The following is a 16,204-nucleotide window of genomic DNA, read 5'->3' on the forward strand; positions in this document are numbered from 1 at the left end:
CATGTAGGACATGGTCCTCGGTATGGCCGTTGACTTGAATGTCCTATCGTACCCTGTGCCGGTCAGCGTGAAGGAGCAGGGTGTAGTCATTGGGTGAGGCAGAGCTAGCCCTCAGTCGTCGGGCGATGTGGAGCCCACCCTCAGACGTTCGGATGAGGCAGAGTTAGCTCTCAGGGGTCGGACAAGGCGGAGCCAACCCTCAGGGGTTGAATAAGGTGGAGCCAGCCCTCGAGGGTCGGATGAGGCGGAGCCAGCCCTTGGGGATCAAGCGAGGTAGAACCAATCTTCCGTCGTTCGGGTAAGAAGTGTAGTAGCATCCTTGTCTGACCAAAAGCGTTAACATTCAATGGTTATTAGTTCCACCTCATTGAATACCCTGGTATTAGGTCCCCAATAGTAGCCCTTGAGCCCCTAGGTGATTCAAGCGGAATCACCTGGGGGGTATTTTGATTTGCTAGAGGGTGCGCGCGAGCGCACCCGATGGGTGTAGCCCCTAAGCCCTCAGGTGATTTGGACAGAATCGCCCGGGGGGTGCTTCGGACACTTCGTGGGTAAGGCTATGAGGTTTGGTTTCGTCAACCGGAAAGCTTTAAGGGAACCCTGGTGTCTCGTTCACGGGGATTTTGTCTAGGGTTAGCCTCGCTAGGGCTTGACTTTGGATCGGGGCCCTACTAACGCTCGTGTACCTGGGTCCTAGTTGCTTATGGGCCCATCCCCTGTTGGGTTTGTTGTCGAGACTGTTGGGCCATTCCCTGGACATTCCAGGCCCAGGTGGGCCAGAGAAGAAGCATTCTGACCCATATCCCCTCTGTGGGAAAGGAGTCTGGTCCGCTTGGGAAGGTGAACCGTCCAGCGTGGTTTTGGTGGGAAATGATAGGGATCGCGGGCACGTATCCTGCGAGGTGATGTGGCGGTGCGCGTGGCAGGCTCAGAGATCGAGGCGGATGGTTGTTCTTCTCGCATCCGTCGCCCCTATAAAACCACAGGGTTTGCCCATAGGGTTTCATATTCTGCCTCCTCACCTTCGCGTCTGACTCTTCCATCGTTAATCACCCTAGCTTCCTATGTTCATACTGCCACCATTGTCAGCCCCGCATCCGCATCATAGCCGTCATCGAGCTTGTACCCACCTTTTTTTCCCAACGCCTCAATGGAGCTATGGGGCAGATCCAACATTACCCCTTGGGCCTCGTCTGCCGTGGCCTCGTTTGCCCGTCGACTGCTGCTAAGGGGTGGCTGCTGCCTGGTGATGAGGACAAGCTGTCGCCGCCCGGAGGGTATGTCGTGTCCTTTGCTATCTTCCATGAGCGGGGATTCGCCGTACCTATGCATAGATTTCTTCGGGGGCTTATTGGATTACTACCAGGTGGAGTTGCAGCATCTTACTCCTAATGGGGTCTGACATATGGTGGCATTTGTTGCCCTATGTGAAGGTTTCCTGGGGATCGATCCCCACTTCGATTTGTGGCGGCACTTCTTCACCGTCAGCCTGTCGAAGAGGTGGGTTGGGGGGAAGGAGGTGAGTGTGCTAATGGGATGTGCTAGCATTCATCTATGCCATACCTAGGTGAGTGGCTACCCGTTGATGCATCTATTGACCTCCAATAAGGGGTGGCATTCACAATGGTTTTATGTCAGGGATGATGTGAATGCCCCCCTGCCGAAGTATTCAGGGCGCCTCATCGAAGAGGCCCCAGAGTCATGGAAGTGGGGCATCCTGACTAAGGAGAAGAAGCACATCACTGACCTTCTCGCCGCCCTCCATGCTCTGAAGGATCGAGGCATGAAGGGGTCAGGGATCATTGGCATCTACCATGCGAGGAGGGTGGCGCCGCTGATGGCACGCGCTTCCCCTGCACCGGATGGTGCCTGGGGTGTTGTTTGAAGGGACGGTGCTTATCAATGAAGCGCTTCCTCCCTCTAAGGTGGCGCACCGCATCAAGGAGGCAATGGAGCCTTCGAAGGACTCCACCGATGTCATCCTCGATCATGTGTATCTGGTGCCGGGGCATCCCCCAATGCGGTCGGAACCAGGGTTTTTTTTGACTTTGTAAGCTTTCTTTCCCCGCGTTCCTCTTTTCTCTTGAATTTACAACCCCTTGATGCTAACTTTGGGATGGCAAGACCTGCCAAGGAGACTTTCCTTCAAGGAGAGTCTAGCCCTGGTGCCGAAGGATCGGGTCCTAGCAGCGGTGAATCGCACCACGGCCGAGTGAGACAAGAGGACAAGGGAGCTCAAGAAGAAGGAGATGATGCGGAAGTAGCAGGCATGGTATCGAGGAGAGGAGGTAAGCAGTGATGATGACGACGATGATGATGACAACGATGATGACGAGGTAGCTGCCAACGTGGATTGGGACGTCCTAGAGGACAAGGACACACTGACAAGTACCCAACCGTCCATGCAGGGGCCCTTCCCGTTCCACATGAAGGGAAGCGAGTCTGTGAGGTCGGCCGAGGTGGGTCGGACCTCCAGCCTATCCTCGGGGCCAGTGGGAGCCAGAGAGTCCGCCGCTTCATGCGGGGTGCCGACGGAGGATCGGTGGGTGGGAGGAGGTGAACCTACCACTGCCCCCAAGGCGCTAATGGAGGGGGTGGCTATGTTGCCGTGCCCCATGAGATGACAGAGGTGGGTGGTGTTGCCGCCCTGCCCGAGGCATTGATGGAGAGGGACGGCTCCGTTGCAGCGCCCTTGGAGATAAGGGAGATGAGCTCCCCTTCCCGAGAGTAGGGGGCAGGCTCAAAGCAGGCCCACCCAGACAAGTTGGGGGGGTCTAGGGGTTCATCCCCAAAATGTTCCCACCGCCCAAAGGCACCAGAGTAAGCCACTGATTCCCCTGTTTTTCCTCCTTTTTATTTTCCCGCTTTTACCTTACGCCCTTCACCTTTGTGTAGATTCTTGCGGATGGGCCGTTCTCTAGGGCTGTGGCCCAAGAAGAGCCTTGCCCCCCAGGTAGGATGGACCGCGTTGCCCGACGTCACCCTTGTTTTGGGCAGGAGCGGCGCTGACGCTGTGGCCTCATTGGTCGATCCAGCGGCGCCTATGCCCTCGGTGGTTGCCGAGCAGGTGGCATCTTCCATGGCGGGCGCGACCCCGCCAGCTGAGAGTCTAGTATCACCGGCGGATGTGGTCATGACCATGCCTAGCCAGGAGCCACCGGACATAGCCATGGTGGTATCCGAGGGGCCGGCGCAGTTCGTGCCTCTGGTGGCTCAAACGACGGCGTTCGACATGGGCTGGACAGAGAGGGACGCGGCTAGATGGTCCCCAACCCCGACGAGCCAGGCGCATCCAGATGCAGTCACGATGGCATCCATGGGAGCAGCATAGTCCATGCCACTAGAGACCCAGGCGGTGGTGCCCATGACCGCGGCCAGCCCGGCGGGGCCAGATGTCACTATGGCGGTGCCCGAGGGAGCGACGCAATCCACACCACCGGTGGCCCAGGCCAAAGCGGCCGAGGTGGGTCCATTAGAGGAGGACATGGCCAGAGGGTCTTTGGGTGTTGTGATGGTGGTGAGGAGGACCAGAAGGGAGGCGCCTTTGGCCCTGTTGTTGGGAGGCAGCCGCTCCCCCACGCGGGGTGAGCCGCCGCTCTAGTGGATGGCCACTCAGGACCCAACGTCGATTCTTTTTTCGCTTGATGATGCTTCCGAGAGCTTGGACTGAGAAAGTCTTGACGTTGGGTTCTTGGCTATGATGGATGCCTTGAGCTAGGCTAGTGGTGCCCTATGTGAAATCCTCATTCCTACTGGCCGGTATCCGCTTGATCTTCTCCTTTGTTTTCTTCTTTCTTCACGTATTTTTGTGTTTTCGTGTTTTTTGATACCGGTCTTCTTTTCAGAGTATTGTTGCTTGTAGCCGGAACAAGTCTTGGTTCCTCCATGAGCAAAAGGTGGAATGGGACCGCCTTACTGAGGAGGCCCGACTGCGAGGAGATGTGGGAGCACAGCTGGCTGCCGCCTAGCAATGGGAGGCCAAGGCATGTCGGGACGTAGAGGAGATCCATGGGATGTTCGAGGACTTGTCGGCAAGGGTGAAGCTAGACGAAGAGGTGGCCGCTAGGCTTCGAAAGGAGTGGGATGAGCTGCTATAGAAGGACGTCACGGTCAGTGAGTAGGCCATCGAGCTTCTGGTGGAGCTGGAGACGGAGCGGGACCTCAAGCTAAAGGCTAAGGAGAGGTCCATGGTGTTGCAGTAGAGGGTAGACCGAGACACCGAGGTGATCACCTGGTTGCACGAGGAGCAGGACGAGCTACGCCGAACCGAGGAAAGACTTCGTTCGGAGGGTGGCACAGCCCGTGAGGATCATGATTGGGCCATCCGAGAGCACGATGAGGAGCATCGGGTGGTCGAGTTCCTCCAAGCGAATCTTAGAACTGTGGTGAACCAAAGGTTGGACGCCGAGAGTGTCTCGGCCGGGCTAGTCAAGGAGCTCGCCGAAGTGCGAGGGATCCTTTAGACCAAGAGCGACGAGCACAACCTTCTACAAGCCACTGTCGGGGTGGTCATCGATGACCTGAGGGTGGCACAGCTAGAGGGAACTAGCTCGCTCGTGGCTCGTGCTACTGGTATCACGGCGCAGGTAGGGCAACTTGAGGAGGACGCCTTTCATGCTGGGATCACCCAAGCCTTCGCTGTCGCCCATTCCCATTATGATCATGAGATCAACCTAGAGGTAATGAGCCAAGGCTTCGCGCTTGTCTATGAAGATGCTAAGCTGGATGAGATGGAGATGGCGGTGGCTCCCCTTGCACGGAACCTGGCAAATAGGCTGAAAGAAGAGGTTCTCCCTTCGTGGAAGTTGTTAGTTGAATAAGTTTGATAAACACTTATCTGTAATATGTGAACAAGTGTCGGTACTTTTGTGTCTGAAAGCGAATTCGTGGCTTTTGTTTCCCAATTTGGTTTCGTTTGTTTGGTCTTACCTTCTTCCCTTTTTGTGATGAAAAGATAATTACACGATGGACCCTTCTATTTGTTAAGATCGTAGGGCCCGAGGTGCTTAGGGGAAATTTTGATTGTGTTGGGTGTAGGTCTTTTGCAGTCTTACCAATTTGTTCCCCTGAACTTTGCCGCTAGTCTTGGTGCGAGGAAGAGGTCTGCTGTAAAGACTTTTTCGAAAAAGGAAAGGAGGTACCCAGACCTTTATTAGCCCCTGAGTGAGATCTAACCCCTTGTGGTTGCTAGGGTCGGATGTTACTAGAGACTGAAGCGAACTTACGTTTTGTATTCACATGTTCCCCTTACTTGGCGATCGCTGCGTGACTGTACGTTCGGTCTAATTGATGGTTCAGCCTTCCCCGAGCCCCCACGCGTGGTGGGGATTTAGTCAAGGGCTGGCTCATTTTGTGACTGTCGCCCCATCAGCAGTGTTTCGCAACTGGAGGGGTTAAGGCGATGTCACTTGCCTCGATGGCTGGAGTGATGTGATTTATGAGCTCGTTAACGGGGATGTTCGGATGGAATCTGATCCCATTGCTTTGCGACAGAGTTGGCAAAGCCCTCGGGTGGCATTCCATTGCTCCTTGCCCCACCTTCCAACAGATTCCCCCTCAATATGGTTTCTATGGGCTCAACGAGAGGCTGGATTGAACAAGAAGGTTGAGATGACCCTATTTGCCTTAATGCGGGTTGGGCAAAGGCCATTGAGGCTCATCTGTGTTTTCTCCCCTGGCTCTTGTTTGATGTGAGGCGGCCTCGGACCTTTCATGGGTCAGCCTTCGAACCTCGATCTCTTGACCCGGCTCGAGCTCTCGAGCCCTTTAGGATCTAATAGGGGTCGGCCGTGTTTTCGCGCGTTACCCTGTCCTCAGTTTCCGCAATCGGAGGGGTTGAGTTGACAACACTTGCCTCAATGGCTCGAGTGTCGTGCTCAATGAGCTCGCTATCGGGTATGTTCATGTGAAATCCGGGTCCATCATTCGCTGATGGGGTCGGTAGAGCCCTCATGTGGCATTTCACTATTTCTTAACCCACCTCCCGACAAATGCTCGAGCCGTTTGATAGGCTTAGGTGGCCTGTTGGCATCTCCTCGACGGAGATTCTGTGGGTTTGGCTCAGGGTTAGAATCGAACGAGAAAGGTCAAGACGTCCATGTCTGCTTCTGAGTGGGGTCAGGCAAGGCTGCTGGGGCTCATCTCTGTTTTTCTCCCATGGCTCTGTTTGATGCAAGGCGGCCTCGAGCCCTTCGCGGGCCGACCTTCTAACCTTAGTCGGTCGCCGCTCATATTGAATGAGGCGGCTGTCGCCTCGTGACATGACATGAAGCGTTGAGATGCAAAGATTTGCATATGCAATGCTCGGATGTATGGTTTTAATGTATCACTTTATTGAAATGAAAGTGGGGTTTGGTAATGTTACCTTGGTGACATGAGCGATGGGAAGCTCCGACCAGATGTGTCCATGCGGGGTTTGGGCCCAATGTTTGCAATGAAGGCGGTGTAACCTGCATAAGCATCACTATTTTTTGTTTCCTATCTCTTAGTGGCGATTCGAGCCGCCCGATTGATTTTAGTTGACCTGACAGCTTCTCCCTGAAGGAGGCTCTGTAGGGAGACCCCTCCAAACCCTTCTTGGGAAGGCGAGAGCCGAGGCTTGCGGTGCGAGGGACTATGAGTTTGATTTATGTTGGTGAACAAAAGACACTGTAGCCATTGAGGCATAGGGTTTAGCGGTTTGTCTAGTTGTATTCAAAGTTTTATACCCACACACCGCGCTTCCGGTTTTAAATGTAAGGAGGGGTCAAGCGAAGGGGGCGTCTAAACAAATAGACACCCTTGGCAGCCCCTGAGCAATGTCCATGCCTCTGCTATTATCGGGATCACAGGCTTGGTAAAGAAATTAACACTCAAAGTAAGTAACAGAGGTGCTTATCTTTCAATGGTCGTTCGTTCATTGTTCTGCCTAGGTCGCCTGATCGACCTAGGCGACCCGTTGGGCTCCCCCTAGAGGGGGGTTCCATTGTTGGGTCATTCCATGGTTTTGCCTGGGGAAGCAAAGAGTTGCCTATATGCGAGCATGCCCTGATTCTTGTGCCCAGGGCGCATTAGTGGTGGGCCATGCCTAGGCGATGTCTTGTTGACCAGAGCGTGTCCCTCCGGCTCTGTCGCGTCCCCTTAGATTTCTGTCAGCATTGATTTCGCATTTGCATTGAATAGGGGAAGGCAGAGAGTTTTTTGTCCCAACCTTTTGCCTTTCCTTAGCTGCTGAGCCCCTTCTTTAAATAGGGGGGAAGAGGAGTTCTCGTCCCACCTCCTCACCAGCCTCTGAGCCGCCACCTCTTCTCCTTCCTTTCCACTGAATGCAACGGTTCCTAAGTCAGAGAGGGTAATGCAATTGAGAGAAAAACTCATAGATCTGCTCGTGAATCTGGAGCATGATGTCGAGCTAGAGGCCATCCAACATAGATGAGATGGTGTGAGCTGCCCTTGCTATGGAGGGACCACCGCTGCCGAAGGAGGAGGGGCACTGGAGGGTGTCGAGCGTCGTCGACTTTGCCGTCGTTCGTTGTGGCCTTCCTTCGACGGGAGGCGCTTCCTGCCCCAACGCTGTTGTCAAGGTTGCAGCTAATGATGGTGGCGTAGTCCCTAGACGCCCTGGTGGAGGCGCCGCTATCGGGGTTGCGGCTGATGACGATGGCATAGTCCCTAGGCGCCCCAATGGAGGGACACCATAGTCGCCGGTGTGGTGCTTGACATTGCAGATGACGACACCTTCGAGGATCCCACGAAGCAGTAGGATGTCGCTGATGGAGGGCGTGGTGCGGCGGCCACAGTAGACGAACTAGCTCGTGTACATGGCCAGATGTTGCCGATGGACAGCGTGGCGCGGTGGCCACAGTAGTACTCATAGCAAAGCTAGGTAGAGACTGTATTGAATAAGTTTGTGGGGGAGCCCCTGAGTGAACAGTCCTTTGAATTTAAGAGTACATTAGTCTTTTTCATGATAAAATCACTTTATAAGTGGCAAATTTGTGCAAGGAATGAACAAATTTTTATCTTTTGTTATGGCAAACAATTTTTTAGCTTCCTCTTTTTGTAGAAGAGGTTTTGGTGCTCTCCGACCCTTCCCATGGCTCAAGTTGCAAAAAACTAGGAGTACAGGTGAATTAATTCTAATTACACTGGTGAGTAAGGAGGTCATAGCCGCTGGGGCGTGGGTTTCCCATAGTCCTACTAGTTGTACTCAGAGTTTGCTCCCGAAATCCTAGCCCTTAGGACTTGTTACGGGAAGAGTGGAAAACTTATAGAATGTTTGCAAAGGTAACACAGGAAGTGTTTGCAAGATAAACGTATTTGTATCATTTGTATCAACCCCCGAGTGAGGTCCGCCCCCTCGCAATTTGCAGGGGTCGGATGTCACTAAAGATCGGGGATTTGTAAAGACAAGAACTGATAAGAAGAAGTATGCATTTATTTAAGGGTAAAAACGACGTAGCTGCTCAATGTTCCAGGCGTTGGAGAATACCTCACCGTCGATGGTTTTGAACTTGTAGGCACTTGGGTGGAGTACTTCTGCGATGATGTATGGCCCCTCCTAGGGTGGGGAGAGCTTGTGGCGGTCCTTGTTACTCTGCACGAGGCGGAGGACAAGGTCCCCAATGTTAAAGGCTTGGTCCCGTACTCGTCGGCTATGGTACCATCGCAATGCCTGCTGGTACTTGGCCAAACGGAGGAGGGTGATGTCACGGGCTTTTTCTAGCTGGTGCATGGTGTCTTGGTGGGAAGCTTTGGCCCTCTGTTCGTCGTATGCTCTAATTCTTGGTGCTCCATAGTCAAGGTCCGTCGGGAGAACGGCCTTAGAACCGTAGACCATGAAGAAAGGTGTGTAGCCAGTGGCCTGGCTGGGAGTTGTCCTTAGGCTCCAGAGCACCATCGAGAGCTCGGTGAGCCAGCACGTGCCGAACTTGTTCAACCGGTTGAAGATCCTAGGCTTAAGGCCCTACATGAGCATGCCATTTGCGCGCTCGACCTGCCAGTTTGTCCGAGGGTGCGCGACGACCGCCCAATCGATCCAGATGTGTTGTTCATCGCCGAATCGAATGAATTTCCTACCGGTGAACTATGTGCCGTTGTCTGTGATGATGGAGTTCAGTACTCCAAAGCGATGGATGATGTCGAGGAAGAATAGTATAGCTTGCTTAGATTTGATCGTGGAGATTGGTCGAGCTTCGATCCATTTCATAAACTTGTCTATGGTGACAAGCAGGTGGGTGAAGCCCCCGAGCACCTTTTTGAGTGGCCCAACTAGGTCGAGCCCCTTGACCACAAAGGGCCACGTGATGGGGATCATCTGGAGTGCCTGGGCCGGGAGGTGAGTCTGCCGAGCATAGTACTGACACCCTTCATAGGTGCATACAATTTGCTCGGCGTCGGTTACTACAGTGGGCTAGTAGAAGCCCTATCGGAATGCATTTCCAACCAAGGTCCTTGGCGTGGCATGGTGACCACAGACCCCACCATGGATGTCACTCAGCAAAAGTCTTCCCTATTCACTGGGGATGCAGAGCTGTAGGATCCCAGTGTGTCTCCGTCTGTAGAGTTCGCCCTCTATAAGGACGATGGACTTGGTGCGATGTGTGAGCCATTGAGCTTCCGTCCTATCCATTGGCAGTGTGTCATGGAGGAGGTAGTCGAGGTAGGGCATTCTCCAGTCATCCGAAGGGTCAGGCTCTGTAGCTGGATCCTCTTCAAGCTCCATGACCTTAGGTCAAATAGAACAGTCAGTGGGTTAGCCCTCGGGGCTAGATCAGATGGGCCATCCTCGGCCTAATCTGACCCTTCATAGCAAACTGAGGGTTTGTGTTGGTCGCTGGCGAAGACACCCGTTGGCACCGGCTCTCAACCAGACGCCGCCTTTGCAAGTGTGTAGGCCACCTCGTTGAGGTGCCTTAGGACGTGATTAAGTTTGAGGCCGTCGAACTTGTCCTCCAGCTGTCGGACTTCTTAGCAGTATGCAGCCATCTTGGCATCATAGCAGCTGGACTCCATCATGACTTGGTTAACAACCAGCTGAGAGTCACCCTAAATGTCGAGGTGTCAGATGCCCAGCTCGATGGCGATGCGTAGGCCGTTAACGAGTGCCTCGTATTTGGCCACATTATTTAATGAGGGAAAATGGAGCTAAACCATGTACCTCATGCAGACCCCGAGGGGTGATACAAAGACTAGCCCCATGCTGGCACCCTTCTTCATTAGCGACCCATCGAAATACATCGTCCAGCACTCTTGATCGATGACCGCTGGTGACATCTGGACCTCGGTCCACTCTACGATGAAGTTAGCTAGCACCTCAGACTTGATCGCTGTTCGTGGGGCATACTCGATGCCTTGATCCATCAGCTCGAGTGCCCACTTTGTGGTTCTTCCTATGGCGTCCTGGCTATGGACGACCTCACCGAGGGGGAATGCCGTCACTACTATCATAGGGTGTGACTCGAAGTAATGGCGTAGCTTTCTTTTGGTGATGATGATGGCGTATAGGAGCTTCTAGATTTGGGAGTAGTGGGTTTTGGAGTCGGATAGTACCTCACTGATGAAGTACACTAGGCGCTGGACCTTGAGGGCGTGCCCCTCTTCTTCCCATTCTACTACCTAGGTAGCGCTAACCACTTGTGTGGTGGCCGCTATGTATAGCAAGAGGGATTCTCTATCACTTGGAGGGACTAGGACCAGGGGTTTTGTTAGAAGTAGCTTGACCATGTCTAATGTAGATGGGGATCCCAATCTTCCGTCAGGTTCAAGATAAACAACGGTTTGTTCGGAGAGCGACACACCGATCCGGTTTTAGATCACAAAGACCCGAACCCTGCAACCTTAGCACCACGTCTTCTCTGGTTATCAACCATGTCACAATCCAGTTGACCTCACCAAGAAGGCTAATCCCTGTTGCAAATCAAAGAACACAAGCAAGAACAAGATAAAAGCAACTCAATTAAAGTGACAATTGTAGATGAATGATTAAGCACTCGAAGTTGGGGTCTTGCAAACCGATGACGACGACTGTTCAATGACAGATTGATCTAAAACAAAACCCAAAACCTAATGTAGGTGGTGGCTACTGATTATATAGCCTAAGGGACGTCCAAGGATCCCTCTTCACGTCCTAAAGGTGTCCCAACATGTTACAAGGCCCAACGGCCCAAAAGACGATGACGCAGCGCCATGACAGATTCTGGATGTCAACTTGTTTCGACGATTCCCATTGATTCTTATGAAATTTTGATATGGGACCACTTCCATTGGTTTCCTTATGAAATTATCTTTCCATCCATATGTGGATCATCAAAAACGGAGTTCGGATGCGTCCTGGGCGTCCGTTTTATTATAGACTGGTCCTGACGGCCAAGGCAGACTCGAACTCGGATTGGACTGGGCCTCTGGCTTGGCTTGGACATCCTTGTTGGCCTCCTAAGGTGGTGGCCAAGGAGGAGGATGTCTAAGGCCATCTCTTAGACGTTCTCCATCTTCTTGGGGCGTGCTCCAACTTGGGCCTGGGTCCCAAGGATGTCTAACAAGCCCATGACGACAGTGTAGCTCTCGCCAGAAATAGCGATAGAATATATTGGTGATTTGGAGGCCTTGCCGACGTGATATTGAGATGGGACCAGATCTATTTGAAAGCTTATCAAACAAGATTTCTATCAAGTGCTCATTGACCTCGATCGCACTCTGGATGGATGAGTTATGGCCTTCCCAATGAGGCACTATCGGGCTGCCGACGAACCGAAAGTTCAACTTTGATGAACTTCCATTATGAAACACATTTGAACCTACAATCAAATAGTGACATGTACATGTAGAACCAAGTGAATTATAACCAAAGCCACTATGCAAATGTAGGAACGAACGCACCTTATAATCATTGTTCGTATCCGAAGGTGCCATGTCCTCATCAATGTCAAGCACTTCCTAGGCCTCGGCTGTCCACTCGAAGCAGTCGGCTTTCTTTAGGAGTTAATAAAGGGGGAGTCCTCGTTCGCCAAGGCATGAGATGAATCGGCTGAGGGCAGCGAGTCACCCTATGACCCGTTGAACCCCCTTTATGTTTTGGATCGGACCCATCCTTGTGATGGCTTAGATTTTCTCTAGGTTGGCTTCGATGCCACGCTCAGAGACGATGAAGCAGAGCAGCATACCCCTCGGGACCCCAAAAACACATTTCTCGGGATTGAGTTTGATGCAATTTGCCTAGAGTTTCACAAAGGTTTGCTCAAGATCGGCGACAAGGTGGTCAACCCGTTTGGACTTAACTACGATGTCATCGACATAGACCTCAATGATCCGCCCGATGAGGTCCCTGAAGCAATTGAGCATACAACGCTGGTAAGTGGCCCCAACATTTTTCAGACCGAACGACATTGAGATGTAGTAGAACAGTCCGAAGGGGGTGATAAAAGATGTCGTGAGTTGGTCGGACTCTTTCATCATGATTTGGCGGTAGCTGGAGTACGCGTCAAGGAAGCAGAGGGTTTCGCACCCTGAGGTGGAATCGACTATTTGGTCGATGCATGGTAAAGGAAATGGGTCTTTTGGGCACGCCTTGTTGAGATCTGTGTAGTTGACACACATCCTCCATTTCCCGCTCTTTTTTCGTACAAGAATAGGATTTGCTAACCACTCTGGGTGGTGAACTTCCCTGATGAATCCAGTGGCAAGTAGTTTTGCTATCTCTTCACCGATGGCCCTGCGCTTTTCCTCGTCGAAGCGATGCAGGCGTTGTTTCACCGGCTTGGAGCCTAGGTGGATTTTCAAGGTTTGCTCGGCGACCTCCCTTGGGATGCTTGGCATATCCGAGGGTTTTCATGCAAAGATGTCTTTGTTGTCGTGGAGGAAGTCGACGAGCGTGCTTTCCTATTTGGAGGAGAGCATGGTACCTATGCATACTGTTTTACCCTCGAAGCTGCTGGGGTCTATGAGGACCTCTTTGGAGCACTCTACCAATTTGAATGACTCGGACGATTTCTTTGCGTCGAGCGTAATGGAGATGGGGATCCCGATCTTCTGTTAGGTGATGGTAACTATCGTTGTGGCAGAGAATGACACACCGATCCGGCTTCAAATCGAAAGATTGAACCCTGCAATCTTAGCACCATAGCTCCTCTATTTATCAACCAAGTCACGGACTAGGTTGACCTTGCCAAGAAGGCTAATCCTTGCCTGTGCAAAGAAGAACACAAGCAAGAACAAGAAAGAACACAATCAAATTGCAGATGAATGCTTATCTCACGAAGTTGGGGTCTCACAAACCGATGAACGGTGAAACTGTTCTTGATAGAATAATCTAAGCAAAACCCAAAACCTAATGACGGCAGTGGCATATGATTATAAAGGTCTTAGGGACGTCGCCTACCCTAGACGCGCCCCCTAATGGGCCCAAACACGATACACGGTCCAACGGACCAAAAGAAGGTGTTGCAGCACCCTGGTAGATTCTGGATGCTAACTTGTTTCGATGATTCCCATTGATTTTGAAGAGCTTTTGATGTGAAACCACTTGAATTGGCTTCCTTATCAAATTATCTTTCCATCCATATGTGGATCATTGAAAACGGAGTTCGGATACGTCTTGGGTGACCAGTTTAAGGCAGACTGGTCCTGGATTCCGAGGCAGACTCAAACTTGAGTTGCTTTGGGCCTCCACCTCGGGAACTCGAACCGAATTAGCCTTGAGCCTCCTTCTTGAATTGGACACCCTTGCTGGCCTCCTACCCCTCCATCCCATGCACCAAACATGGTCATATGCATGGGTGTCATGTCCTCATCATCCTCCCCTTCTTGATGAAAAGCCGTCCTCGGCGTTGATTGTGCTTGAAACTGATCCTGCACAACATAAAGGAGAACGGGGTTGTGAGGACAAAGAAAACTAAAATAATTGTGAGAAGGAATGTGACCATGTTTCCAAGTTTCTAGCGTGTGATCTCGCACAAAAATTTCAGCAAGCATGTAAACTCCATGATCTGAATGCACACGATGTATGTCAACACTATCCTGCAAAAGATTAGAACTAACCAAAGATAATGCAGGAATAGAAGGTCGAGCAGACATAGGTAGCAACCAACAATGCTCCCCTTCTTGGAAGTGAACTTGTTTCTTTAAGGAACATGAGAAAATGTTTGTATTATTATGGTTGCCCTCTAAATGATCATAATCTTGTACAACAAAAGGAGAATTAATATTATTACGAATGTATACTCGATGTATCATATATTGTCCCTTGTTGTTATATCTGCCAATAACATGATATGTGTGTTTAGAAAACCAAGGCAAATCATCATATTTAAAAAGGCTCTCTTACAAACAGTCTAGGTTACACAAAACATCAAATTCAATATAACCCAAAGTATGTAAAGAAGACAACAGTTTGAACTCATCAATTTTAGTAGCAATATGAATAACATGTTTATTTTCAGCACAAGTCACTGGTTCCAAAACATGTAAAACTGAAACATCTTCAACTAATTCATCTTTGTCACAAGGAACATCAAGCAAATTATCATGGGACAAAGATAAATCAAGAGAGGGTTCCACTAACAATTGCTCTGTGACAGCATGGTTTGTGGAAAAAATTAGTACATTAAGACAATTTTCACCTTCTGTGAGTGTAGGACCATGGGCATTACCTGTGTTCTCAGTAGGAGTAATAGGTGCATTGTGAAGTGATGGTTCTGAATTTGCATATGAGGTTGTGAGCTCATCATTTTCTTCCACGCCATCCTCTCGCTTATGTACATTATTCTACAGAAGGTTAGTCATAGTAAGAGGAATAACAACAGACTCTTCCTCTAAATAGTGCACCTCAACATACGAAGTCAAAACAGGAGGTGGATTAACAAAGGTTTCTCGCATAAGAAGTTTCGTATCATTCCAAGTTTGAGGTTTATCAAAAGGATCTAAAGACTCCCACCAAGATAAAGCAGAATGTCGTAAAACACTAGCTGCATTTTTTACCTTCCTCCTTGGACACATAAAGCGAGTAGCAAATATGTTATCGATGGCAATTTCCCACTCCATGTACTCATCAACACCTATACCATCATAAGTCGGTGGATACGAACAACCTGTCATTGTAAACACAAAAACAAGGAACAAATGGTGAAAGTTATCCCTACCAAATGACTATGTGATTGCAGTGGTGTCACTTTTCATAGCAATTGTAAGCGTCTTACCAAGCTCTTACAAAGTTCTTACCAACGCAAGCAGTGGCGGTACAACCAGCGGCTGGTTCGTGATACCTATGAGGCAGTGGTACCGAGATTGCAAAGCCCTTTTTCTGTACTGATCTGAAGAATTTGTGGAGCTTGGAAGGCAAACAAAGAGTAATATGTATATCTGGCACACAAGTCAGTAACGGAAAGTAATGCTGAATTATAGTCCAAAGTACTTGTTCTCGTTGCTGGTATAAAATGTTCCAACTACCAGGTGTGTGACAAAACTATGGTGGATAGCAAGATGACAGGTGTGTGCAAACAAGTATGATGGATGGAAATAGTAACACAAACAAGGAACTAGACAGCACATGCAAACACAGCTCACTTTGGTCTTCTCTATGTGCTCCTCTAGATATTGTTCCTCTTTTACCCCTCTTTTTTTTTCTATTTTTTGGGCTGTCGTTGTTTTTTTGGAAATTTCAACTTTTTTATTTTATTTTTTTTATACTTTTCCTGGACTTAGGAACACAAAAGAAGTAACCATAGAAAATATGAGCTCAAACAAGTGTAAGACGTGTCATGTGGAATTTTCAGAAAACTTGTTCAAAATCGACAAAAACCTTGTGACCACGAAAAGACGATCTTGTGATCATTTTTTGACCAATCTAAAATTTTTGAACCTCAATAGAGCAGGGATGGACGAATCCGAAATTTTTTTTGATCAATTTTGATATATGGAACGTCGAAATCGGAGTTCGTATGCTAAAACTAGACCAGTTTTAAGAATTGGCTCCGAATTAGAGGACAAAACGGGAACAATGTGCATAAAACTGGTCACAACAGCAAAGATTTGATGGAAACGATAGGGGAAAATACACGAACTGGACTCTAACATGACCTAACCAGCAACAAGACCTCGACCAAGACACAAACTCAACATGACGAACTCTGAAACTGAAATATGTAAAGGCTATGGCGCGGAAGGTTCTAGGACAGGGAAAACGGGTATGGCACTGGAATATGGGATGAAATCGAAACACTCAAAACTAGGG

Source organism: Miscanthus floridulus, chromosome 3 (genome assembly GCF_019320115.1).
Source record: "Miscanthus floridulus cultivar M001 chromosome 3, ASM1932011v1, whole genome shotgun sequence".
NCBI lineage: Eukaryota > Viridiplantae > Streptophyta > Magnoliopsida > Poales > Poaceae > Miscanthus > Miscanthus floridulus.